This window comes from Mesoplodon bidens, assembly GCF_964165515.1.
Source record: "Mesoplodon bidens genome assembly, chromosome: 9".
NCBI lineage: Eukaryota > Metazoa > Chordata > Mammalia > Artiodactyla > Ziphiidae > Mesoplodon > Mesoplodon bidens.
The window spans coordinates 29,881,283-29,907,952 of NC_138166.1; the positions used below are offsets into that span (position 1 = coordinate 29,881,283).

At 40.0% G+C, this 26,670-nt stretch overlaps 1 protein-coding gene across 1 annotated transcript in view; it reads left to right on the top strand.

Moving 5' to 3' along the window:
* Positions 1-26,670, top strand: part of GRM3 (glutamate metabotropic receptor 3) — a gene marked incomplete at both ends in the record, with an annotated part of 104,901 nt that overhangs the window by 40,420 nt on the left and 37,811 nt on the right. The gene's annotated exons all lie outside the window — the stretch shown is intronic.

Genomic DNA, 26,670 nt, shown 5'->3' on the forward strand with positions numbered 1-26,670 from the left:
GCTCTAGACACTAGGAATCAAGCAACGAAACCTAACAAAAGCCCTACCCTTGTAGAGCTGATGTTCCATAAATAAGCTAGCAAATATACAGCATGTCACAAGGAGGAAAATCAAGCAAGGCTAGGGGACTATGGAATCCCAGGTGTGTGAGGGCGTAGTTGCTGTTTTATATAACGTGGTCAGGGGAAACTTCGTGTATGACCTGGAAGCAAGGGGGCAAGCCATGTGGACACACAGGGGAGAGCATTCCCAGGAAGCAAATAACAAAGCCTGAGGCGAGAGTCTGCTTGAAGTATTCAAAGAAGGCAAGGAAGCCGGGGTGGCTGGGTGGAGTTAGCACAGAAGAGAGAGAGGAGGTGAGGTCAGGGAGGCAGTGGGGTCCAGATTCTGGAGGACCTTTTAAGGATTTTGGCTTTTACTCTGAGTTATATTAGAAGCCATCAGGAGGCTCTGAGAGAGGTGACAGGAGCCACAGAGAAGATTTAGAAGAGGGCACATTTTAAAATTATGATTACCCATCAGAAAAGCTAATAAAGAAACTTAAAGAGGCCTGTCAAGGTTGGCATCCTAATACCTATCTTCTATAAATTCGGAAGATTCTAAGACATTTTAATTTCACGAGAGTAAACCTTTTGTTAAAATCTTCAAAGTACTCAACTAGAACCAGAATCCATTCTGTTGTACGCTACCAACAAAGCACAGATGAATTTACTTTTCATATAAAGTTGTGATTTTTATACTCCAGACTCAAAACTGGACAAAAGTACTTACCCAAATAACAATGTGGTTCTATAGAAGTTTGTGCTCTCTCCAGCCAGACTTCCTACCATACAACTGTTGATCATATCTACAAAAAGAAAAAAATCACAGAGCAATGCTTGCTTAGCCCTGAATGTCATGGTGATAAGAGGATATTCTTTTCTCTGCAAACCTGTCTTCCCCACAGCACAAGGCCCCTACTCCACTTGTGTGACTTGAGTCAGTCCTCAAATTGTTCTGGCCTCTTGCACTTCCTGTGCATAATAGTGATAGTAAGGTGGCCTACTTCTGTCCCCATAATATTTATTATTAATGATAAAACCATCATAAAATGTTGTGCGCTTCATTGATCAAAGTATTAAGTCATTTCTACTACAATTATTGAAGCATCTTTCTTATGTCAGACACTGGAAAGGGGACAAATAAAAAGATGTGATTACTACCCTTGAACAACCACTAATCAGCTGCAAGAGGCAAGCATATATCTTGAAACATAACGTGAAAGCAGGATGCAGTAAAGGCTAGAAGTATTAAGGCAATAAAATCACCTGTTTGGTACTTTACATTTTAAAAACATACTTGTACATATAGTATCTCATTTGATTTTTATACCGTTTGTAAATGAACTGTGCTTATTAAACACAGTTGAAGGTAATGCAAATTTCAGCTGGGGATTGAGAAAAGAGTAGGATTAGCTCAAGAGAGCCCTCTCAAGAGGAACTTGAGGAGTAAGACATTTTAAAATTGGGTAAATATTTGCACAAGTGTAATATGTAAGACACCTTAAAAATCCCCAAGCTAAAGCCGTTGCCTTCTCCCCCAAGGATGGAATCTCTTGCTCTTTGGTTTGTGATGACCTTGGATTTTCTATTCTGGGGAAAACTGCATAGATTATGGCCTGTGATGGTTTATTCAGTCTCACTCCGTGTCAAAAGGTCAAGATACTAGAAAATTCTGCTCGATATTTCTTAAGAAAAAAATACTGAAACTCATTATATGATTGTGGTCATCATCAACATTCCGGAACCTAGCAAGCACAAACTTTGCTTTCAAGAGCAACATTGGTATAAAGTGAAATTTCAGAAATGACATTCTGCTAGAAATTTATAAATACTGCTTTTATCATGAAGAAAAACATTGTTGATGTATCTTGTGTCATCAAGAGTTTCATATTCTGGGTCTGCTTCACTGAGAATGACAAGGTAATCTTGCTTGGTTCCGCCAAATTGGAAACCACTTCACATAACGTGTTGACTGAAAATATTCCCTCTGTAAGTTTGGAAATGTCTTCTTTCCCGAAGCCAATTTTTGCTTAATAACTTTGTCTAGAAGGTAACCCTAATTGAAGGTTAACTGCATATAATCAAGTATTGTGATATAAATGAAATACACTGAACAGAGAATCAGGAGATGTGAGGTCTGCCCCAAGTTGTGAGATTAACCAGCCCTGAGGTCTTGAAGCAAGTTATCCAAGCTCTCTGGTCCTCAAATAAAAGAATCTTTCTTGAAAAGAACCTTCCTTTTTTAAAGAAAATTTTAATTAAAACCCTCATTTCTCTCTCTCTCTCTCTCTCTCTCTCTCACACACACACACACACACATCACACACAAATACACCCATTGGAATAAGTTCCCGTCTTTTTTTCACAAAATCACCACAGAATAGTTTCTTTACTTTATCTTTTAGTACCACTGAAACAATGGATCATTTTCCCCACTTCATCAAAATTTCATCTAGTCAATACTGTTTCTCATCCTGTGGGAGCATCTTTAATCGACCCTGGCCAGTATGTCATTTTTCCTGTTTGTTTGGAGTTCAAAATAAAATTGCCCAGAATATCCATTTTCATGTGAATTTCACCATAAGGGAAACAGCAGGTAAGAAGTAGGGAAGGCAGACCAGGAATTGAGAGCAACTCATTTCGACCATAAATTTTTGTTTATAGCACATGAGATGCCATCTGATTGCTTTATAAGCCATCATTAGAGTAAACGTTCATGGTCAGGGGCAACAGTAAATTTACTGAAAAGCTGGAAAAAAAACCCATGTAGCTTTATGTCTTCAAATTTTTTTCAGATTGCTAAAACAAAGAATCAACTTTTGAACTTTAAGACATTTTTAGCTTGTCCTAAAAGAACACATAAAAGCAACTAAATCATTCTCTGAACCATTTTTTTGTTTCTCTAGCCTAGGTATTTGATTTTCCCTTCCTGCATCGTCCCTACTTTCCAGGAAGTGTCATCTCCAGGGACTGCTGAAGGTAGATTAGTGAGAGAGATTCAGCAGTTTGGATGATACTCTTCTACCTACCTGATGCCTCCATGGCAAATAGGAGGCAAAATAGGAAAAAACTCTGAACGATGTTCTTGATGTTACCTCACAACCATCTGATCCCACATGCTGAGAGGCTCCCAGAGAACTCGCACTGAGCGGATTCTTTTAGCAAAATGGGGTGGAACCTTTGAGATTACTCAAAGTTTTCAAGCTCTTTTAAAAAATTCACCTATTTCTTAAACAGTATTATACTAAGAAATACAATATTGAAGACAGATAAAAGTGGAGTCACTTTGATTGAATTCAGAAAGCACTAGGAACCCTGACACCCATCTGATAGCCTGCTTCCTGTCTCTTCCTTCTCCTCAGTTCATTGTACTCATTTGCTAGACGAGGAAACCGGAGACATATTTCAATCAATAAGAGAAAGTTTGTATAATAAATATATATTCCATTGATACATTATATAATATAGGACATATATAATAGGAGCTTCCCTACTTACAGATTTTAAACTTCTTAATTTTTATTCAGATTAGCGAAGTTACGATCTGGAATAAAAATTCTACCCACTCTATCACCATCAAATGAGGGCATGAGCAGTTGCATGTGGCCATCATGTCCACAACCACTGCACTTTGTTACTTTGAAGTGTTTTTATGAAAAGCGTTTACCCCATTTTGAAAGGTTAAAAGTGGCAAGAATGTTAACAGCTAGTAAGGAGATATACTTGTAAGAGAAAAGAGATGTGAGATCATTTTTTCTAAGTGTTGAGAAAAGTGACCAATTTTGCAACACACATATGAGATCAAGCATCGCTGATCAAGTTCTGCTGATTCTCACAGACAGCATGACTCAGAACGTGGGGAAGCCCATGTCCTTGTGCTGAGCAGTTGTGCATCAAGAAACAAGGAGAAGCAACCGACCAAAGAGGGGAAACTTTGGAGTGCGGGGCTACAGAATTGGTAATTTATCTCTGATGCCTATTGACCTTGTGATGATTCGTAAAAAAGATGTTAAGATTCCGATCAAGAACTGAAAACTGACTCTTCATAAAAGCATTGCTGTTGAAACTTCTGTCCCAAGCCACAGGTGGTTCATTGATTTCAAAGCCCATGTGAATCTAAACAGAATCAAAGTGAGCATTCAAGTTGTGAGGGAGAACATAGCTGCTGAGAAGATCCTCAGAGCATGTGCAGGGAACATCAAGGGTAATCCCATCCCAGCAGATTTTTGATGCAGAAAAATCGGTGTATTTGGGAAGAGAATAATATGCCCATTTTACCACTTCATATGTTTAGTAAAAATGATGGGACTGTAGGTATAAACTCTCCTCAGTCACTTTGGACTTAGGATCAAAGGATTTATGGACAGCTTTTAGGAGTCCAGTTATATTACAGAGAATATAATATTCATATATCTCATATTATAGAGAACCAGTTTGTTCTATACAATGAAAAAATAAATTTCTGAGTAACACTAAAACCCCCTTATCTTGAATGATGTGGTCTATCTGAAGGGCACTAAAATTTTTATTTTCCTTTGGAGATACAATTTGGTTGACAGAATGAAGTCTAATCACAGTGGCCCTCATTATTATCAGAACTTCTTGAGTTATTTCCAAGTTCTGAGATTATTTTCATTTTTCCCCCTAATTTAAAAATACAACATAAAAATAAATTGTATTGTGTTTCAAGTCATAAAAATCTCTACTCATCTGCTAAATGTGCAAAATTCTCCCCATAAAGCTAATTAACTAGATAAAAGGTCCATATCAGGCTTGAAGCAGTTCCTGTCTCTAAGGGCCTAACTCAGTAATTAATTATGTTTCTGAGAGCCTCTGAAAACACTTTTCCCTTCCTGGGTCTTTAGAAATGAAACATCTTGGGATTCCTCCAAAATATCTTAATCTCTCAATCTGCTTAGAGTCCAGCAAGTTCCTACAAGGAAACAGAGCTAAATGTGAGTCCTTTATATCCTCATCATTTAACCAGTTACTTACCTCAGGGTTCAGATAACACGAATTAAATTTTAAATCAACCTCATTTTTCAAGCATTGTTAACATTCAAGTGGCCATTCGTTTGGGGTCAGCTTAGCACATTGGCTTGGTTGAAATCAAAGATATTAATAAAGCATGAGTTAAGCACTGAAAGTGCAGAACAAATAAACAGATGTGCTGTTATTTAATAGGCCACATCTTGGTCCCTATTAAAGTTCCAAATGTTAGGTAGGATGGGTATGGACATGTCCTACTGGCCGAGACTCTGGCAGCACCGCCTGCCATACCATCATGTTAACTTCATTCCTCTACTGAGGAAAATACTTTGGCAATTGAAGACCTCCCAAGAGATAGGGCATTTTATCAGCTAGAACCCTAGTTGTGTGTGAGCTGCTGAGGGCAAGATCCTGAAGGAATGTACATGGAGAGGGGATCTAAAGGAATTGGTACCCAGGAGGGAGGAGAAAGGCGAGGATTACCTTCCCCACTGAATCATTTTGCCTAGCCCTCTACTTTGTGCTTCCCCCCAAATCCAGACCAGATGGTTTTTTAAAGCTCCTCTGGGGAAAGTAGACTATAAACCATCTAAGCATAATCAAAAGATGTGCACAAATGACAGTGATTTTTTTTTTTCTTTTGCGGTATATGGGCCTCTCACTGTTGTGGCCTCTCCCGTTGTGGAGCACAGGCTCCGGATGCGCAGGCTCAGCGGCCATGGCTCACGGGCCCAGCCGCTCCGTGGCATTCGGGATCCTCCTGGACCGGGGCACGAACCCATGTCCCCTGCATCGGCAGGCGGACTCTCAACCACTGCGCCACCAGGGAAGCCCGACAGTGATTTTTTATAAAGCCCATGCATGCCTAGGTGTTAGCACCTCAAATTACATGGCTGTGTCACTGTCACAGTCTGAATGTACTCGCCCCCTCTATATTGTCTCCAGGTTTGCAAAGCTTTCAAGTTATTCTTAAAGAAACAAGAGTAATATAAACTTCAAAAAACAACTAGTAGAGGATGGGGTAGATAATATCAGAAGATATATACCTTCTTGAAGATACAAAGCTACCCTCCAAAGACTACTTGAAATGAAATGTTCTTCCCTTTCCCTTGGAATTTCATAGTGTCACCCTAACAAAGCTGAAGAAAGTTGGAATTTTTAATTACAGGCTCCCTTGCTATGTTTACCAAACAGCTAGTAGCCCTGAGGGTGGAGTTAGGCTGTTTAAAGTCATGTTTTAATCTCCACTGTAATTGCAATTCGATCGCTGGTGTAAATTACCTAGTAGGCTTGCCACCTTCGGTGCCAGCCATTTCCCAGAGTGCGTAATTTTGAATTAAAAGGCTGATATCCATCCAAAAGCTTCCCAGAATGTTTCATGGGCTCAGTGAATTATGCATTAAACAGAATTCTTTAAAAAGAAGGCAAGAGGTTCCTTTGATGTCAGCTGGGCTTTTTCATCATATTATGGACTATTAATTTCTAGACTCTCTTAGAGGTCGTTTCTTGAAATCTATGTTCAATTTAGGACTTATTACTGATCTTTCTCTAACCTTTATATTTTATTTTAACAGCATCATACATCACCCTGAATATGGCAGGTTCTGGCAGAAACCTGGTGGTTAATTTCCTTGGGGGGTGGGGAGAGGGAGAAAATGACAATTTGCTGCAAACACACCATCTGCTGGACAAAACATGTATATCCTTTTAGGAACTTGCCTGCAGTTAGGAAAATGCTTCAAAAGCCTTATATAGGATAAGACCAATTAGGGAGATGAGATGTATATGGGGGATCATCTGTGGGACGTCTCTCAGTTGTATTCAAATGCCAGTGGCCTCCTTTGATGATTTGTTTAACACCCCGTAAGAGATAACCATTGGTTGGTATGTTTGAATTTGAGCTATATTCCCTATTCAAATGTAACATTACAGGTTGTAATAAGCAAAATTGACCCTAAGAAAATAAACAGGATCTCCCTTATGCAAAAGGATATAAGGGCAGTCAAGTTTCCACCATCACGTGCAAATGCAGATTCTGGGGAAATTATTTATGTTTTACAGAATTGCATATTACTATTCTCCTTTTTTTCCATACACGAAGCACTTTGAAATTTGTCAAGAGCTGTGCTTTTCTACACCCTTATAAGTTGTGTGAATATACACTTTATCATTCAACACAGACACTTCTGAGAGTGAAAGAGAGCGCTGTGAATAATTACAGCAGAACAACGTGCATAAACTGGGACTGTCCTGGGCTAATTCAGAATAAAATGTCTCTCTAGTCAGAGGTGACCCGATCTCCTCACAAAGAGAAACCAACTCTCAGTCTCTATCTACTGCCAACTTATGTTAGAGAAGAACAAAAATTAAAAGTTGAAATGATCCAGCACAGTGAAAAGGTTCCAGACTGAGGCAGTGAGTAGAAAAACTTTGGTTTTCATCACAAGTAGGTTCAGCATTGAAATTTTTCGATTCTATTTTTCATGCATTAATTCATCCATGGCTAAATACCATGGGAAAGGCCAGATAAAGTTTCACGAGAACCTAAAAGGGATTTAAGTCCCTTCTAGCTGAATAGATACACTATCACATGGAGGATGCAGAATTTTGAAGTGAGCTTTGAAAGACAAGCAGGATTTGGGCAGTGGGCACTCCAGTAAAGACAGCAGCTTTCAATAAGTAATGGGGCAAATCAAGAAAAGTACAGTGCTTCCCCATCACATCATTAGTACAGCTTTTCCACAAACATTTCTTGAAGCTTACTAAGTATCAAACACACTTGGACACACTGATGGATAAAACAGACATCGATTCTTACCTGCAAGAATACACAGGCTGGTAAGCAGTAGGATTTGAACGTATCTATTTAAGAGGCCATTTCTGAATTAGAGACAAATTTAGGAATCACCGGCATATTTAAACTGACAGGAAACAGATAAGACGGCTTAGGGAAAAAACTGTAGAGGAAAGAGGAAAAGGCACAGAACCAAACCTGACTTACTCTAATACTGAGAAATAGGATGAAGAAATTCTCAAAGGAACAACAAAAACAAAAAGTTAGCCGGTATGGTAACAATTTAAAAAAAAAGATTAAAAGGATCATACACCATGATCAAGTGGGGTTTATCCCAGGAATGCAAGGATTCTTCAATATACATAAATCAATCAATGTGATAAACCATATTAACAAACTGAAGGAGGAAAACCATATGATCAATTCAATACATGCAGAAAAAGCTTTTGACAAAATTCAACACCCATTTATGATAAAAACCCTCCAGAACGTAGGCACAGAGAGAACTTACCTAAACATAATAAAGGCCATATATGACAAACCCACAGCCAACATCGTTCTCAATGGTGAAAAACTGAAACCATTTCCTCTAAGATCAGGAAAAAGACAAGGTTGCCCACTCTCACCACTATTATTCAACATAGTTTTGGAAGTTTTAGCCACAGCAATCAGAGAAGAAAAAGAAATAAAAGGAATCCAAATTGGAAAAGAAGAAGTAAAACTGTCACTGTTTGCAGATGACATGATACTATACATAGAGAATCCTAAAGATGCTACCAGAAAACTACTAGAGCTGATCAATGAATTTGGTAAAGTAGCAGGATACAAAATTAATGCACAGAAATCTCTTGCATTCCTATACACTAATGATGAACACTCTGAAAGGGAAATTAAGAAAACACTCCCATTTACCATTGCAACAAAAAGAATAAAATACCTAGGAATAAAGCTACCTAAGGAGACAAAAGACCTGTATGCAGAAAACTATAAGACACTGATGAAAGAAATTAAAGATGGTACAAACAGATGGAGAGATATACCACGTTCTTCGATTGGAAGAATCAACATTGTGAAAATGACTACTACCCAAAGCAATCTACAGATTCAACGCAATCCCTATCAAACTACCAATGGCATTTTTCACAGAACTAGAACAAAAAATTTCACCATTTGTATGGAAACACAAAAGACCCCGAATAGCCAAAGCAGTCTTGAGAAAGAAAAATGAAGCTAGAGGAATCAGGCTCCCAGACTTCAGACTGTACTACAAAGCTACAGTAATCAAGATAGTATGGTACTGGCACAAAAACAGAAATATAGATCAATGGAACAGGAGAGAAAGCCCAGAGATAAACCCACACACATATGGTCACCTTATTTTTGATAAAGGATGCAAGAATATACAATGGAGAAAAGACAGCCTCTTCAGTAAGTGGTGCTGGCAAGACTGGACAGCTACACGTAAAAGAATAAAATTAGAACACTCCCTAACACCATACACAGTAATAAACTGAAAATCGATTAAAGACCTAAATGTAAGGCCAGACACTATAAAACACTATAAAACTCATAGGCAGAACACTGTATGACATACATCACAGCAAGATCCTTTTTGACCCACCTCCTAGAGAAATGGAAATAAAAACAAAAATAAACAAATGGGACCTAATGGAACTTAAAAGCTTTTGCACAGCAATGGAAACCATAAACAAGATGAAAAGACAACCCTCAGAATGGGAGAAAATATTTGCAAATGAAGCAACTGACAAAGGATTAATCTCCAAAATATACAGTCAGTTCATACAGCTCAATATCAAAAAAACAAAACATGCAATCCAAAATTGGGCAGAAGACCTAAATAGACATTTCTCCAAAGAAGACATACAGGTTGCCAACAAACACATGAAAGGATGCTCAACATCACTAATCATTAGAGAAATGCAAATCAAAACTTCAATGAGGTATCACCTCACACCAGTCAGAATGGCCATCATCAAAAAATCTACAAACAGTAAATGCTGGCTAGGGTGTGGAGAAAGGGAATCCTCTTGCACTGTTGGTGGGAATGTAAATTGATATAGCCACTATGGAGAACAGTATGGAGGTTCCTTAAAAAACTAAAAACAGAAGTACCATATGACCCAGCAATCCCACTACTAGGCATATACCCTGAGAAAACCATAATTCAAAAAGAGTCATGTACCACAATGTTCATTGCAGCTCTGTTTACAATAGCCAGGACATGGAAGCAACCTAACTCTCCATTGACAGATGAATGGATAAAGAAGATGTGGCACATATATACAATGGAATATTACTCAGCCATAAAAGGAAACAAAATTGAGTTATTTGTAGTGTGGTGGATGGACCTAGAGTCTGTCATACAGAGTGAAGTCAGAAAGAGAAAAACAAATACCATATGCTAACACATATATATGGAATCTAAAAAAAAAGGTTCTGAAGAACCTAGGGGCAAGACAGGAATAAAGACGCAGACGTAGAGAATGGACTTGAGCACACGGGGAGGGAGAAGGGTAAGTGGGGACGAAGTGAGAGAATGGCATGGAGTTATATACACTACCAAATGTAAAACAGATAGCTAGTAGGAAGCAGCTGCATAGCACAGGGAGATCAGCTCGGTGCTTTGTGTCAACCTAGAGGGGTGGGATAGGGAGGGTGGGAGGGAGATGCAAGAAGGAGGGGATATGGGGATATATGTATATGTAGAGCTGATTCACTTTGTTATAAAGCAGAAACTAACACTCCATTGTAAAGCAATTATACTCCAATAAAGATGTTAAAAAACAAACAAACAAACAAAAACAAAAAGAAAAAATATCTCATTCTTCTCTCCAATTTGGGAATGTAGGTAGAGCTCAGAAGAAATGAACCTTGTCAAGGTGTAGATCAGATGTAGCTTTAAGTTTCCTGCTTATCTAATAATTATCACAATAATTTTAAACTTATGAATACCTTTCTCCAAGGAACCCTAAATGCTCTGTGTGTCCCTTCTAATGTATTTCCCTAGGACTGTTATTAAATTATAAAATGATACATTATTGAAAATTATGCAAAAACACTATTACCATCTATGCTATATTCAGTTTTAGATTTCCCGTGGGGAAATACTCAGTTCTACCTTTTCACTTTCAGTGAGGCAAATCAAAGCAGAGCTACAATTCCAATCTTATTTATGAATATAAAATTACCTCGAAATATAGCTCAGTCATTCTCCCCAACTCCCTCCTGTATGGTATAACCTGTCATGCTGTCCATCATTTTTTAATGAATCTTATTCAATGAGCTGTTTGGGGCCTGCTTCTGATTTCTTTTTATATTAACCTTTACAGAAAATTTAAAGTATAACTTGGGCTGGAGGTCAGTGCAAGGAACAGCAAATATTTCTCAGATTTCCTGAGCCTAGTCAGAGTTCAGCTGTTGTCTTGTTAGGCTTCAGTGTTAATTTGTCCACTCAGTAAATATTTAATAAGCATCCAGTACATGTTAGGCCCGGTACCTACACATTGAGGCTAGAAAGGTGTCAATGTCTACCCTCAAGAAAGTCAGAATCTTTTGGAGAATACACACGAGTAAAGAGGTGACTACAATACAGTGTGATAAATCTACCCTACTTTGGACACAATGAACCTTTCACTTCCTTATTCATTCCTCTTTAGGCTTCTATGGCTTCTATTTCTTTTCACAACACTATTCTTCTATGACTTCCATGATTCCATACCCTCTTTGTCTTCTCCTTCCTCTTTGGCCCTTCTCTCTCAGTCTCCTTGGCAGGCTTCTTCTCCTCATCCTGCGTCCAGACTCTAAATATTGGGATGCCCAAAAGCTCCATCCTACCAATCCTCTCTGTATAGTTATCGCATCAAATCCTTAACACGGAACATCATCCATGTAATGATGATTCACAAATGAATTTTCTCCATCCCTGACCTTTCTGCTGGCATATGGAATTGTATATTTAATGACTTGACATCTCATCTTGGATAGCCAAAAAATATCTCAAGTTTAGCATATCCAACTCAAAGGTCTTTATTTTCACCTCTCCTCCCTGCACCAAAACACACACAATCACACACACAAACATGCACAACGACTCCTTTACCAATTTCAGTTAATGGTACCATCATCTGTTTATTTAAATAAAATTTTATAGCCAATCAAAGATTGACTCTCTTTTCCTCATTCCCAATGTTCAGCTCATGGCGCCACTTCAAAAGATATTTTCTGGGCTTCCCTGGTGGCACAGTGGTTGAGAGTCCACCTGCCGTTGCAGGTGCCCCGGTCTGGGAGGATCCCACATGCCGCAGAGCGGCTGGGCCCGTGAGCCATGGCCGCTGAGCCTGCACGTCCGGAGCCTGTGCTCCGCAACGGGAGAGGCCACAACAGTGAGAGGCCTGCGTACCGCAAAAAAAAAAAAGAAAGAAAAAAAAAAGATATTTCCTAAATCTGACCACTTCTTACTGTCTGTACTCCTCTTCCAAGCCATCCATCTCCATCTCTTGCTTTAATCCCTGAAACTGGAGCTTAATGGTTTTCCTTGTCTCCATTCTTACGCTCTTAGAGTTCATTCTCCACATAGTAGCCAGAGTGAGCTGTTAAAAATGTAACTCTAATCAGAATATCCCCTGAACACTTTTCAGTGATGATAGAATAAAATCTAAATACATTACCAGGGTCCATAAGTCCCTATAGGATCCAGTCCCCCGCCTGCCATGACAACTTCATATCTTGCACCACTTTCTTTTTATTCTCTATGCATGAACCACACGGGCTTTCTTTTGTCCATCAAACACTCCAAGTGTGTTCCAACCTTAGAAACTGTATTTTCGGCTGCTTCAATCTAGAATATTCTTCCTCCAGAGCCTCGAATGTCTAACTCCTTCCTGTCTTCAAGTTCAACTCATATATTACTTCCCTGAAGAATCCTCCCAACCATCATGACCCGTCATTCTCTACTCCATTACCTTGCTTGACTTTTTGTCATAGCACTTACTGATCACAATTTGAAGTTAGAGTATGTGTTTGTTTGTTTGTTTGTAACCCACTAGGATAATCTCCATGGAGGCAAGGATCGTAGGCATGTTGTTCACACATACAGCCTTAGCATCTGCTGGGTGCTAGACAAATACATGAATCAATTCAAGTTAGAATCACATACTATGAGGATATAAAGGAGTGTCACATATCCTAATTTGGGGGGGGCAGCAAAAAATAATACATATCTTGAGACATAAATAAGGATTAGTTAGAGGGAGTCAGGTAAAGGAAAGGAAAAAAGGCAAGAACGTGGAACTTTCAGGGAGTGGAAAATGATTCTGTACTCACAGAGCACAGAGCTTGAGAAGGATGGTCTGGGACACAAGTAGTGAGGACACACATTGGGGAGAAGGAAGGAGGGGGAGTGAACAGTTAAGCATCTGTTAGAGAAGTAAAAGGATCACATTGTCAAAGGCATCGAGTCTCCTGTTGAGGAGTTTGAACTATTTTTCATGAAGGCAAAAGCCCACTGACAGGTTTTGATCAAGAGGGGACCTAGCAAATATGGTTTTAGGAAGATTGTTCTTGCCACAGTGTGGAGAATGGATTGGGGTGGCGAAGGGATGGAGGTGGTCTCAACTAAAGTGTGGAAAGTCACTTACTAGGCTGCAAAGTCTCCTTCCCTGGAAGTCCATAAATGTAGTCTTTCTGAGCTGCTTTAGTAAATGGAATAGTAATGGAACCCGCCTCACGGGTTGCTCCTAGAAGTCAAAGAATTAATGCGTGTGAATCAGGGAAGATGGAGAGAATTCAGGGTCTTTTAAAGTTTCTCAACCTCTCCCTTCACCCTAATTAAAAAGATGCAATTTTGGGGGCTTCCCTGGTGGCGCAGTGGTTGAGAGTCCGCCTGCCGATGCAGGGGACACAGGTTCGTGCCCCGATCCAGGAAGATCCCACATGCCGCGGAGCGGCTGGGCCCGTGAGCCATGGCCACTGAGCCTGCGCATCCGGAGCCTGTGCTCCGCAACGGGAGAGGCCACAGTAGTGAGAGGCCCGTGTGCCGCAAAAAAAAAAAAAAAAAGCCATTTTTTAATTGCTCACAATTAAAACTCACAAAATGGTCTCAAAAGTTATTAATCAATGAGAAGCTCAAAGCAATAACACTAAATCTATCCAGAAGACATTTATACCACAAAAGCAACTATCTAGTATGCAGCCTTGAGCCAGAAAGGGATTTGGATCTACTGAAGTAGACCATGCATTACACACACACACACACACACACACACAACACATGGCTGTCTCCTTAGACATTCTCTCATATTGCAGACTGCAGTATTTCTAGTCTGGATCACTGCTTTCCATGGTGACAGGAGAAAAATGAATTCCTTCTCAAATGTCCCATTTATAGACATTTTCAAATCACACTCTGAAGGTGTTTGCTTATTTTGCCTAAAAGCCCTGGTTGTCATTCCTAATCTTCATTTAACAATTATTGAAATGCTCACTATGTGTCTCTTACTGTGCTAAATAGTAAGGATGCATAAGACATGGTTTCTGCCTTCAAGACAACTAAATCAGCATGTGAAAATCACGGTAGATGAACTCAATGTTTATGGAAGCACCATGAACAAATATGTAAACTGGACTGCGGAGCCAAGATAGCATAGACCATAGTTCACAACACAGGTGCTGGAGTCATACAGACCAGGGTTTGGTTCTGAGTCATTCACATACTAGTCTCATGACTCAACCTCTTTCACGCTCACTTCCCTCCTCTGTAAATATCAATAAGGACCCACTTTATTGGGTTAAATTAAATGAGATGATGTATGGAAAGCACAAGAGTGGATACTAGCACAACTCAAATAGATGCATACACAGCAGTAATCATAAATATAATTTATGATTCCTTCCTTACATGAGTATAAGAAGGAACTGTTGAGAAGGTACTAGAACAAGGGCATTTATTATCCAGTAAAAGAAGGTGCATGTATGCCAAATGCCTCAATGTCCAGAAGAAGCCTGCAGCCTTAGTCACTTCCCAGCAACACCTACAATCCAGAAACTAGATACAACAATTAGCAATAAAAGAGGAAGGTCTGACCCAGCAATGGCGCATGATGTGGTCAGCTTCCTGGACCTGCAGATGTATGCTTTTGACCGTAAGCTTCTCTTCCTGGCAGCAAATCGTTATCTCATTGACCAGATCTCTGATGGGAACTGGGCAAAGACGCCGTAGGGTATCCCCCAGCCATCACACAGTGACCCCAAAACATCTGTCTCCAACTTCATTGCTGTAAGATGTATCTGCCTGCAAAATGTATCCCTGCCGAGCCTGCTCCAATAGCTCCAACTACTCCACTAGAAAGAAGACTTCACTTTCTGTGGCAATTATCACAGCCAGAGACGCTTGATGCCATTTGCTGAATTCATAGGATGAAAATGAAAAAAGAGAGTAATAGCTGTCATTGTTTGTATGTCTTTATGCATGTGTGGGAAGCAGTAAATCTCAGGAAAAAAAATTGTCTTCCATCTTTCCCCTTTATTCCTGCAACAAAGTTTTTGCAAATTTCTTCTCTCTCAAATCATACATTATCAAGAGAAGCTTTCAGGAAAAAAAAAAAAGGAATTTACATTCATTCCAATTGCTACCTTGAAAATGCTATTGCTTATTGCTTGCACTTCAAATGAGTTACCATATAGTACATTTAAGGACAATCATACACCTGAAAGCCAGCAAAAGAAATGCTCCAAGGACAATTTTGAACCTGTTTGAAGAAAAGTATTGAAAACTGACCACTGTAGCAGCAGCAGTCAGAGATGGAGGGGCTGAGGTGAAGCTGATACCAGGCTGCCCAGCAGGCCCAGGGGTACAAACACATCACAATGCCTATGATAAGCAACCAAACAATGAACTCGCCTCCAAACTGCAATTTCTGCAGTGCAATTACTCAGAGGCCTTTGATCAAAGATGTATAATGTTCTAGCCCCTGAATGCCAAAATCACAAGTCATCGCCACCTCCTTCCAAAGCTGTCTGTCATTAATTCTGAAGTGGAAAGCCCTCGCTACAGTGAAAATAGTCAAAACCAAAAGAGATTAAAAAACAACGCAAACAAAAAACAAAGCAAACCCACATACACACACAAATCCCTTTCCACTCCACACTCCACAGAAGGTACTCTGAAATCAAAGTAAAATGGGATCTGCCAAACTCTAGGTAAACCTGGAGAGGAGAAAGAGTCCCCACTGTCCCTGAACTTATTCTTCCCACCCTTCCGAAACTTATGTTCCCAGATGACCATATTCAATCCCATTAACTAGAACAAAGCCTTCATTTTCTACAATATGATTGCAGAGTTTTACAAAATGAACATATGATCGAACTCTTACAGTGATTTAAATTTATACTCCGGTCTCTATAACCAATAATCACACCCTTTCTGGGGGGAAGTTTTGATGTGGAGAAGGTTTCTGGCTCATAACACATGGAAAGGGTATAAATGTTGTGGGAAAGAAAACTAGGTAGTCACAATTTAATTGACATTCAATGCCAATGCCTAGAAATAGCTATGAGTGTGGCTAGTCCTGGTGGGAATAGACCAGACCTGCATTTAGGGCATGGCCAAGTGCTCTCCGATTTCCATCTGGATCTCAGCCTTGGTCTTGTGTGGAGAGGCGAGGAGGTGTTACCTTATCTCTAAGTCATTATCTTAAAATAGATAATGGAGGGCTTCCCTGGTGGCGCAGTGGTTGAGAGTCCGCCTGCCGATGCAGGGGACACGGGTTTGTGCCCCGGTCTGGGAGGATCCCACATGCCGCGGAGCGGCTGGGCCCGTGAGCCATGGCCGCTAAGCGGGCGCATCCGGAGCCTGTGCTCCGCAGCGGGAGAGGCCACAACAGTGAGAGGCCCGCGTACCGCAAAAAAAAAAAAAAAAAAAAATAGATAATGGAAATGAATTAAAACCTTAAATTGGGTTTTTCCAAATAAGTTCATTAGGTAATATATATTAAGTACCTCATTCAAGCAGATAATCTACTTCATTTCCAAACATTTTTCAGTATTCAGATGAAAGCTTTGAAGCATTAACCCTAAATATACAAAGTTTCTTCAGAGTGTTGTGACCATATTTATAGCACCATAATAATATACTATAATAATATATACTATTGCCATATATGTTTATAAGAGTTTTATCAACTTATCCGCTGATGTTTGGGGAGGTCCCTTGCTTTCTGCCTCATATTATTCATTCTTTCTTTCTTTTTCTGGTTCCTTTATCCATTCCTCTGGAACAGATTTTTAAGTGCTAGGTACAAAGGTTTTAACAATTAATAAGACAAAAATCCCTGCTATCAAAAATTTCATAGGTTCTCTGAAAGAAAAGGACAGCTAGGAAAGCAGAACCAGAACAAACTCTCCAAAGCAAATGCTTCAAGCCTCCCAGGCTCTTTCTTCTTCAACATCCCCAATGCCCACCTTCTAGCAAAAAGTGTACAGAGGTACAGAGGGACAAAGTCACGGGTTCTTTCTTCCTCATTTCCATAGAGAAAATTATGTCCTGCAGATGAGGTCCAACATCTCTTCACTACTTCTAGCTTTGTGTGTGGGGTGTGTGTGTGTGTGTATGTGTTGACAGCCAGTTCTAACAGATATGTAAGGTTTCAGGGCGGTAGGGTGGGATTCAGCTAATTCATAAGCAATTTGCAAAGTTGGAAAGGAAGACAGTATTACAGATAATATACTCTATGGTATCAGGCTGAATAAAGAGCAAAGGGTTTTTTAACTAGAAAGAAATAGATTACGTTATAAACATTTAGGTGGTTTTAGTCTAATTTAGGTCAATGCAGTCTGCAATCTAAAGAACTATGGTTCTTAGATTAGCTATGGTTCCTAGCATAATTACTGGAACAGACCTAAGCCATTAACCAAGGCTCAGAGAACCAGCTGGCTGACAACACAGTGGCTATACAACGGTGGACACTGATTCACTCACTCATTCATTCATTGATTCGTTCATTTAACAAACATTTGTTGACTACCTACCAGAGGGCAGATACTCTAATAAACAAGCCTAGACTTATGGAGCCTGTCTATACACTAGACACTGGCCTAAGTACTATCAATAATGCTCCCAGGAATCCTGTGGGTCACTGAAACATGAGTAAGTGAAGTAACCAGTAAGTGATGAAACCAAGATACCAATGTAGGCAGGCAGGCTCCAGGGAAAAATGATGCATGACACAGCCCCAGTTCACGTGGGGCTCTCAGTATAGACGGGGGCCCCAGAACAAATAAACAACTTATTGACTGTGAATCATTCTCTGCTAGAGGTGTACCCATGGGCTCTGGAATCCCAGAAGAAAGTTTACATATGGTCAAGCATCACCTGTTTACTTGCATTCTCCACCCACACAGTTCCTTCATTTACTCCCTCTCTCCTCACTTTGAAAAGAAAATCAAATTTTAAAATCTAAAATTTTCTTTCTCACTTAATAGGATTTTTTCCCTTTCCCTTGATATGTGTTGAGGTAATTACACCTGGCTTAAAACAACTGTTTTTCAAGAACCTATTCTGTATTAGGCATTGTTTGAGGGGTGGAAGTTCAAATACTTCAAGTATGTATTTGAACTGCAACTCCCTCCAACCATAGCTGTTTCTCATTAAGGCCCAGGGTTGCCTGGTCTTTCTCTGTTCCAAGATATGAAAAAAATCTAAACTTTTCTCTCAATATTTTAATAAAGGATGCTAGTTCAGGTGTTTTGAAAATACAGTGAAGGACAAATACAATGTATTTCTCAGGCTGATCTTAGCCTATAGATCTCAGGTTACAGTTTCTGTCTGAAAGTTACTAAAGTTTGGTTTCTGCCCTTGAGGAGCTCAGAACATAGTGATAAGATAGTAATGGAAGAGAGAGAGAAAAAAAATTATATGTGAGAGAAAGATGATAAGTTCCAAAGAAAAGGAACATTATACATCACAGAGAGGAATTACACTTCCGGCTAAGATCCAGCAAAGGGCAGCTGATGCAATATTTGTGCTGGCCTTGAAGGATGTGAGCAATTTTACAGGCACTTACGGGTAACAAAGGGCGTATGAAGCACACGGAAAGGTGAGTTAAGCTGCACAGGTGGAAAAATGCAGGCTGCATCATGGCAAAGAGAAAGAGGGCTGTTAGGATTTCTTCTGGGTTGTGAAGGGATAAAGTGAAAGATACAAACGGTGAGGCAGACTGGATTCTGCAGGACTGTGCAATTCATTGTGATACTTTATTCTGTAGGGTATAGTTCCAAAATACACCAATACACAAGATGTTAGGCATCCTTCAATAAAATAAATAAAATAAAGTTTGGAAGTCCAAAACTTGCGGAAAGGCTCTATACCATATCAATCTCTGGATGATTCTTAAAACAGATTCACAAGTTAGATGCTCTAAGAACTGACCCTGCATCTAGTCATGAAATCTCTTTAGCTATGTTAACCTGGCTTATTACTTGATCATAGAACTTTTTTTTCTTAGAACATTCGTTTTTACCCCCAAAAGGCACAAAATAAAATTCCATCAATGTTGCTGGATGCAACAGGAAAGCCATTTAGGCCCTCATGCCATGGAGTGATGGTTACTGGTAGTTGTGATGCCTTAAAGACCTTGTACGAGGAGTGTGAACCAGGAAAAAAGGGAGAGACCAGTATAGAAAATCATCTAGGAGGCGATCACAATAGTCCATAGTAACAATAATGGTTTTCTATCATGTAGCACTCCCTGTGTGCTCCAGATATCACATGAGGTGCTGTTCATCTTGTACATAGTGTAATGAGAGCCAGAATTAAGGTAAAAACAGCAGTCACTCTCCAGTTTCAGGGAAAAAATAGATCAACCAGTATTCATCACCTCCCTTCCCATTGTCTCAGCTTCCTCTATAATGTTTCCCTGTCTTTTCTCCCCTAGCACAGGTACATGTGCCCTGTAACTTCATTTGAAAGAAAACAAACATTTGACATTTGAACGCTGCCATTAAACCATTTTTCCAATAATTGAGATTCATTCCCCTCTCTTTATTGCTCTCTGCCCTTTCTTTAAGATATGTCATAAGCTAAAAACTAACAGGGAAAATGGGTCATTAACTATGCCAAATCCTACTTTCTCCTTTTCTTCTCCTGGGTTCTAACACATAAGGATCAACAGCCAAGAGGAAACAAACTTCAATTTTTGTTAAGAAGTGAGCAAGTGCTTGATCTCCTTCCCACACCCCTCTCCCTACGAGACTGCTCTGATATTATAGCTAGAATACTAGGCAGGGGCCAGAAGCAGCAAAAAGGCTTTGGTTTCCCACAACCCCTCTCTAAAGAGCTGGATCTTTAGAGCAGATTCCAAGCCTACTTATCCAAACATCCATTTGCATGAGGAGTAACTATCAGGACTTCCTCCGCCCTCCGCCCCACCCCCCACCCCATACAGGGGCAACAGAGAGTTTGGAGGAGGGTCAGAGCTGTTAGGAAAGGCCACCGTGTCTGCATAGCCTGGAGACTAGAAGTGCAAACATGGGCATGAAGATGGCCCAGGCCGGCCATGAGAGGTTGGTCCCTCCATCATTTGGCCATGGGAGGGAGAAGAACACCTTCCTGTCTCTCTTCATCACTGCGAGTCTGCCAGATAGGGAAAGACAATCCATGAATGTTGGACTTTGCCAATCACATCCACAGATTCTCTCTTGTGGAGGAGAAAGATAAGATGGAAAAGGTTGTAAACTAAGGAGCAGAAATTCCCCTTTCTTAGGGCTGAGGGTAAAACATGATCTGGGAATAAAAGCATTCCTTTTTCCCCAAAGGATATTATTTTAGGAAAGATGGACAAATCTTCTGCATAAAATTCTTTCTCCACTGAGATATCAGATTCCATCATCAATAATGTATCCAGGATGGCCTTTCACACTGTCCTCTGACTATGATCTCTTTCAATATGAATAGCCCTGAAAGGGGTAACCTAAACAGAATCTAGTACAATACTTTGATGGGAATTGGTTTTGCCTAGGGCTACATGGGAAGCTGGGGTACTGGGAACAAGAAGGCATGCTCAGAAAAAAAAGGAAATGGAAGAGCCCCAAGGACACTTGTGTCTCCTTCATAATTACACACCTGCTTGGATGCTGATATGCAAATACTATCATGTTCTCCATCGATTTCAAGGATGACTTTGGGTAAAGTCCTGGATGTTAACAATGCTCCATCCCGTGGTTTTTCAGTAAAAATACCATCTGGGAAATGTGGGAATTTATGCAAGAAAATTATATATATATATATATATATATATATATATATATATATATATATGATTTTGTAATAGATAAAATTAACTTGGTGATAGAATCCTAACATATCATTTAAGCATAACAATTATACATTATATATAAGTATATATTAATATGTTATATAATAAATGCTATCGATACTATGTCTATATTGTCTAATTATATAATTGATAATTACATATCAATATATTATATAATTATAATATAAGGGATATGTTAGAGTTCTATTAGCCAGTTACTTTAATCTACTTTATTACTTTTAACACAATTGGAGGAAGAGTGGAAGACATCTGAATTAAAATGATTTCTGAGGTTGAATAATTTCTAGGAATATTTTCTAAGAAGGAACAAAATAACCAGATTTATGATACCCTTTGCATCCTTATTTTTAGAATAATTCAAAATAGAAATTATGGCACAAATTGGGGTGAAAATGTAAAGCAATTACTTTCAATTTTGTCACCTTAATTATTTCCAGTGGAACAGAAACCCTTTCAGGGAGATGTGGGTTTGGGATTTTTAACCGTGTGTGAAAGTGCTTGATGCCCTGACAAGGTCACTTAAAATATGGGAGTTCAATGACGCAGCCCTCTCAGTGAAGACGAAGACCCGGCTACCCTACGGTGGCTGAGGAAAAACATGACAACGTAACAATAGACCCGCATGCTGGGAGGAGAAGTAATTTATTTTCCTGTATTCTCTTTGCAGGATATCACCCAAAGAGTCAAATGCATGTCCAGGCATGCATAAAGCAAGAGACTAGAAATTAATTTGCTGCCCCCATAGAACTTGCAGTTACTGCATGCTAAGCTGATGTGCTTATCTTTGGAAGTTCATCCTCGAAGGCTGAATAAAATTTCTGCTGTTCAGCTTTTTATATGAAGTAGTATACTGTTTGCTTAAAAATGGAAAGCTCATTTTATCAAGTATTCTTGCGACCATGATTATGTTCTTCAGAATATTAGCTCTGCAACTATTTTTCAAATGAGTTTTTTTTATAGTTTGCACTGCTGACTGACTATCACCTCTCTGAGAGGGAGTTTCTCAGGCGTTTTCACCTTCTGTCCATATCACGTTTCACTCTCCTGCAGGATTTAGAACTAGAGTCCAGCAGGCGAAGTGATTTAAGGGCAGGACAACGGGAAATGGGTGCCTTCTTTTTTTACAAAGTCGTGGTCCTGTACTTGCATCCAACTTTGTTTTGGGGGAAGCATATTTTTAATCTATGTTCTACTACGTGACATAGTCACCTTTACAAACACGAGGACAGATTAAATTCGTCCTCAGAATTCAGAATTTCTTTTCACAAAATTGAAAACCTTTGGTAACTGTTGCAAAGTCACAGCGTTCTTGGGTGCTTAGGTTTGTGCCAGAGACATGACATTAAAGGGGGAGAAAATTCCCGCAGGGACCCCCCTTCCCGCTTTCCCCACCAACAGCTCTCCTTGCTGTGAGTCTGCTCTTAAAGGGTCTACGACACCTACCCCTGCGACACACAAGAGCGTGCTGCTTTCCTACAAGGTGATTGATGGCAAGGAGACACCCAGCGAGGTTGACCGGTTTTTCAAATGGGATAAAAGGAAAATCATGGAGATCTGTATGAAATGGGGTCTGTGGTAGAGGTGAGAGGAAGGTGAGGACGGGGGTCAATAAAGCTGTTGACAAACATGAAAAGGAGAGGACTTCGAAGAAGGCTGAAAGGACTCTGTAAGCTGGTAATGACTGTAGGAAGAAAAAAAAAAGACTAGATAGTCATAACCTCAACATTAAAACACCAATAAAGAATTTCTCAGGCATGGGTGTTTTCAATTTTTAAAGAGGTTTGAGATTATCAAAATATTTCTAAAAATCCAAACAGGTATTACCCTAGACCAGGGTTTCTCAATCTTGGCACTGTTGACATTTGGGGCCGGATAACTGTTTGTTGTGAGGGTGTGTTCTGTGCCTGTGGACCGGTTAGCAGCTCCCCAGGCCTCTGCCCACTAAACGGCAGCAGTAGCCCCCGCCCAGAGTCATAACCACCAAAATGTCTCCAGACATTGCCAAATATTTTCTAGGGGTGCAAAATCACCCCTGGCTGAGAACCACTGGTTTTTAACCTTGGCTGCATAATAATACAGTAAACTATCAAAACACAAGTGCAAGCCCATTTCCTAAGATTGATGTTTAAGCGGGCTCTGGTATGGCTCAGTCGTTGCCATGTGTTTGAAGTTCCCAAAATGATGCTTTTCAGTCTAATAAGTCTAATCATCAGTTTAGGGAACAATCAGTGAACGCCTACTACATGCCCAGCACTGCCTTAGATCATGAGAGTACAAAGATGAATGAGACATTGTCCTTAGCCTCGAGAGGCTTAGGATCTAGTGAAGAGATGGACACACAGTAGATACTTTCCCAAGAGGTACTCCATTTCCTTAAAGTTAAATGTTCAGGACACTCTGTCAGCACAGAGGAGGAACTGGTAGCCTAATGGCACAATGTTTGAGATATCACTACATTTCCACCAGAACTGCTAAAGTTCAAAAGCAGCAACATTCAGGAAGTAAAGCAACTGGAGCTCATATACATAGCAGTTTCACTACTGCATACATGTACACATATATGTACACTTGTACACCTACACACACACACACACCAGAAATGCACACATGGATTGGAATGGTCACAGCACGTAGGAGATGCTCTCTGTGCCTCTCCCAAATCCCCTTAGCACTCTGTTCTCATACATGTCAAGGGCTTCCTAATCTGTGACTCTCTGCCAGGGAGCTTTCTCTGGCCACAGGGCCATGCTGTGCCTTACCTAGAGCAGCTGAAAGGGCCTGAAGTTACAATTCCTGGAGCAGCCATCAACCAATGACAGACAAGAGCTGTTCCATCCAAGCTAGTGAGTACCTGTGGTTTTCTGTCCCAACCCCCATTCTATGATCTTTCCCAAAGGACCCCAGGGAGAATGAGGCCCACTGGCGCTCATCCACATACTCTGTATTGGATTCATTCCTGTCTATATCTTATTTCTCCATTTCCCTATAAACTCCTAAATCAACTATTTGAACCCAAATCTAGTCTTAAGGTTTACTTCTGGGATAACCCAGCTAAAGATGCAGCATTATTCATATAAGCTAAAGACTTAAAAAAGAAAATACACGTCCATCAACAGAAGCACGGCTAAATAAACCGTGGCACATCTATATACTAAAATGCTATACAGCGATAAAAGTAAACCAAATATACCTTAACACTACTTGAATGAATCTCACCCAACTTAATTTAGAGCAAAAGATATTAGAAATAACATAATCCATACTTTATGATTACTACATTCATCTAAAGTTTAATATCAGGTAACACTTGTTCATGGTCCTAAAAGGTATGATGGTGGTTATCTTTGGGAAGAAGGAAGGGTAGAACAGGAACAAGGGGACTGGTAATGTTCCCTTTCCTAACATCCATAATGTTACATGGGAGTTTTCACTTTGTGACAATTCTCTTATTTCTACCCTTTTTCTGTATATGTATTCCCCTTAAAAGTTTTTTAAAATCCCATCATAGGGCAATGTGAGAAAAGCAGTAGATTATGTAATGGAGATCAGGACTTGGGAAAGAAAGAGTAGAAAAAGATGTGAGAGTTACATTAGCTCACATTAAAGAGGGTCCCTAACCAAAGATTTGGGGGCCACCGTGAACCTTCCAGCTAAAATGAAAATAATAAGCAAAGGTAGGCCTTAAGCCTGCTCCCTGAATTGGGGTTGAGGGAGACTGGAATCTCAGTAATTTCCACTCACTGCTATCTTCTCTGTGCCTTGCCTCCACACTCTTCATTCTTAGTCTAAGAGTAGATTGTTCCTTTCTGAGCTGCCTTGAGTGCTGAACATGTCAGCCATAATATGTAGATACTAGGTAGGGAAACCAGTAAAATACATAATGAAGCATCAGAAGTGTTATCTGTGCTAACTTTTCAGGAGAACTGAAGAGAGGTCTTTACCGAAGTCTTAACACCCTAAAACATGCTTGTTCTTTCAATAGCTTTTCTAGAACACTCACTCTCGCTAGCACCTTAGGTACTTACCGAGCATTTTTCATGTGTGAGACAGCACCTCAGACATCTAGAAGGTGCTGTGCCCCGGCAGCTACTCTCAGTTGATAAATAGCCATGGAAACGCTTCAGCAATTGTGTTCCTAATCGGTAGGTAAATTAATTACAGATAGCCGAGGATTCATTTTTATTCTTTCCTGTCTTCCTGCCGCAGGATGTTTGTAAAAGATTCTGTTGGCTCTAGCCAAAGGATTTTGATTTCTTTACCCCTTGACCCCTAACAAGGTCTTTCAAAGGAAAAGCCATTTTCTGTCTTCTCATCTATGTCTTTATTCCAATCCATCAAAATAGTGCACGGAAATTTCACTGATGGCCTGGTTGTAAAATTGGAGCCATGTTGCTGCTGGTAGCTTTTGCAATCTTCATTAGTATTTATGGATGCGAACCCAAGCAGCGGCAGTTATAGTCCCATTATTGAGAGCCTATTAAGAGCCACATTATTGTCCGACCTTAATTGGACTTCTGTCTGAGAGGAAAAAATAACTGATTTAATTTTCTCCTGCTATTGACCTATGATATTTGTAAGGCATAGACTTGCCTTGTCTCTATGAAATGAGCCCTAGGAGGGCTGGTCACCTTGGTACAAAACTTCTCGAATAAATCCATTTGAAACTGGGGTCAGAACTGATCGTTTGATGACCTAAACTGAGAAGTCATTCTCCTGACTCAAGGCCAGATCAGGTTCCTTCTGTAAAATGAGGGCCTGATTTTGAGGCACTAGGGGCAGTGAAGCAGATTTTGGAGAAGGCTCTAAGTCTTTGTGGGGAAAAAATAAAATAAAACTCCGCCATCTTTCCAGTTCTTCCCCCCACCCCTTTAGTTTGGGTTTTTTCGTGCTGTTACAACAACGAAGGTGAAGTGATTTACTTTTCCATGTTGAGTGATGCTTGCTCCCTTGGGGAGATTCAACTGGAGAAATAAGAAACTCCAGAGCTTCCTGTACAGCTCAGCTCCAGAGAACCATGCTTCCGGTTCACTGGACTTGAACTATTTCCCAGATGAGTCATCTGACTCAGAGGCAATGCTAAGCGCATCAGGAAGGCGACAGGATCAATACTTTCACGCTGCTCTGTCATTTCAAGTCACCCCAGCAGCACGTGAGAAAGCGCTTGGTTTTCCTACCCTCTCAGGCCGGTCGTGTTTGGATCAGCATTCCGGTACAGGATGACTATTCTCCGTTGTGAAATATTTGACCGACGTGGTTTCCTTTTTCTTCTAGGTTCTCCTTTCATCCTTTTTCCTTCTAAGTATAGACATAGCAGCCCTTTATTCCAAACTACAGATCAGGACACTTCTGCTGACAATGGATTTTTGTTTAAAATTTGTAATGTGTTCATTTGAAAGACTTTAATATGCTTTCTTGATTTAAACGATCTAGACACTAGACCACATTTTGTTAGATATTTAACAAGACAAATTTAGTAAGGGGAAAATTTATATTAAAA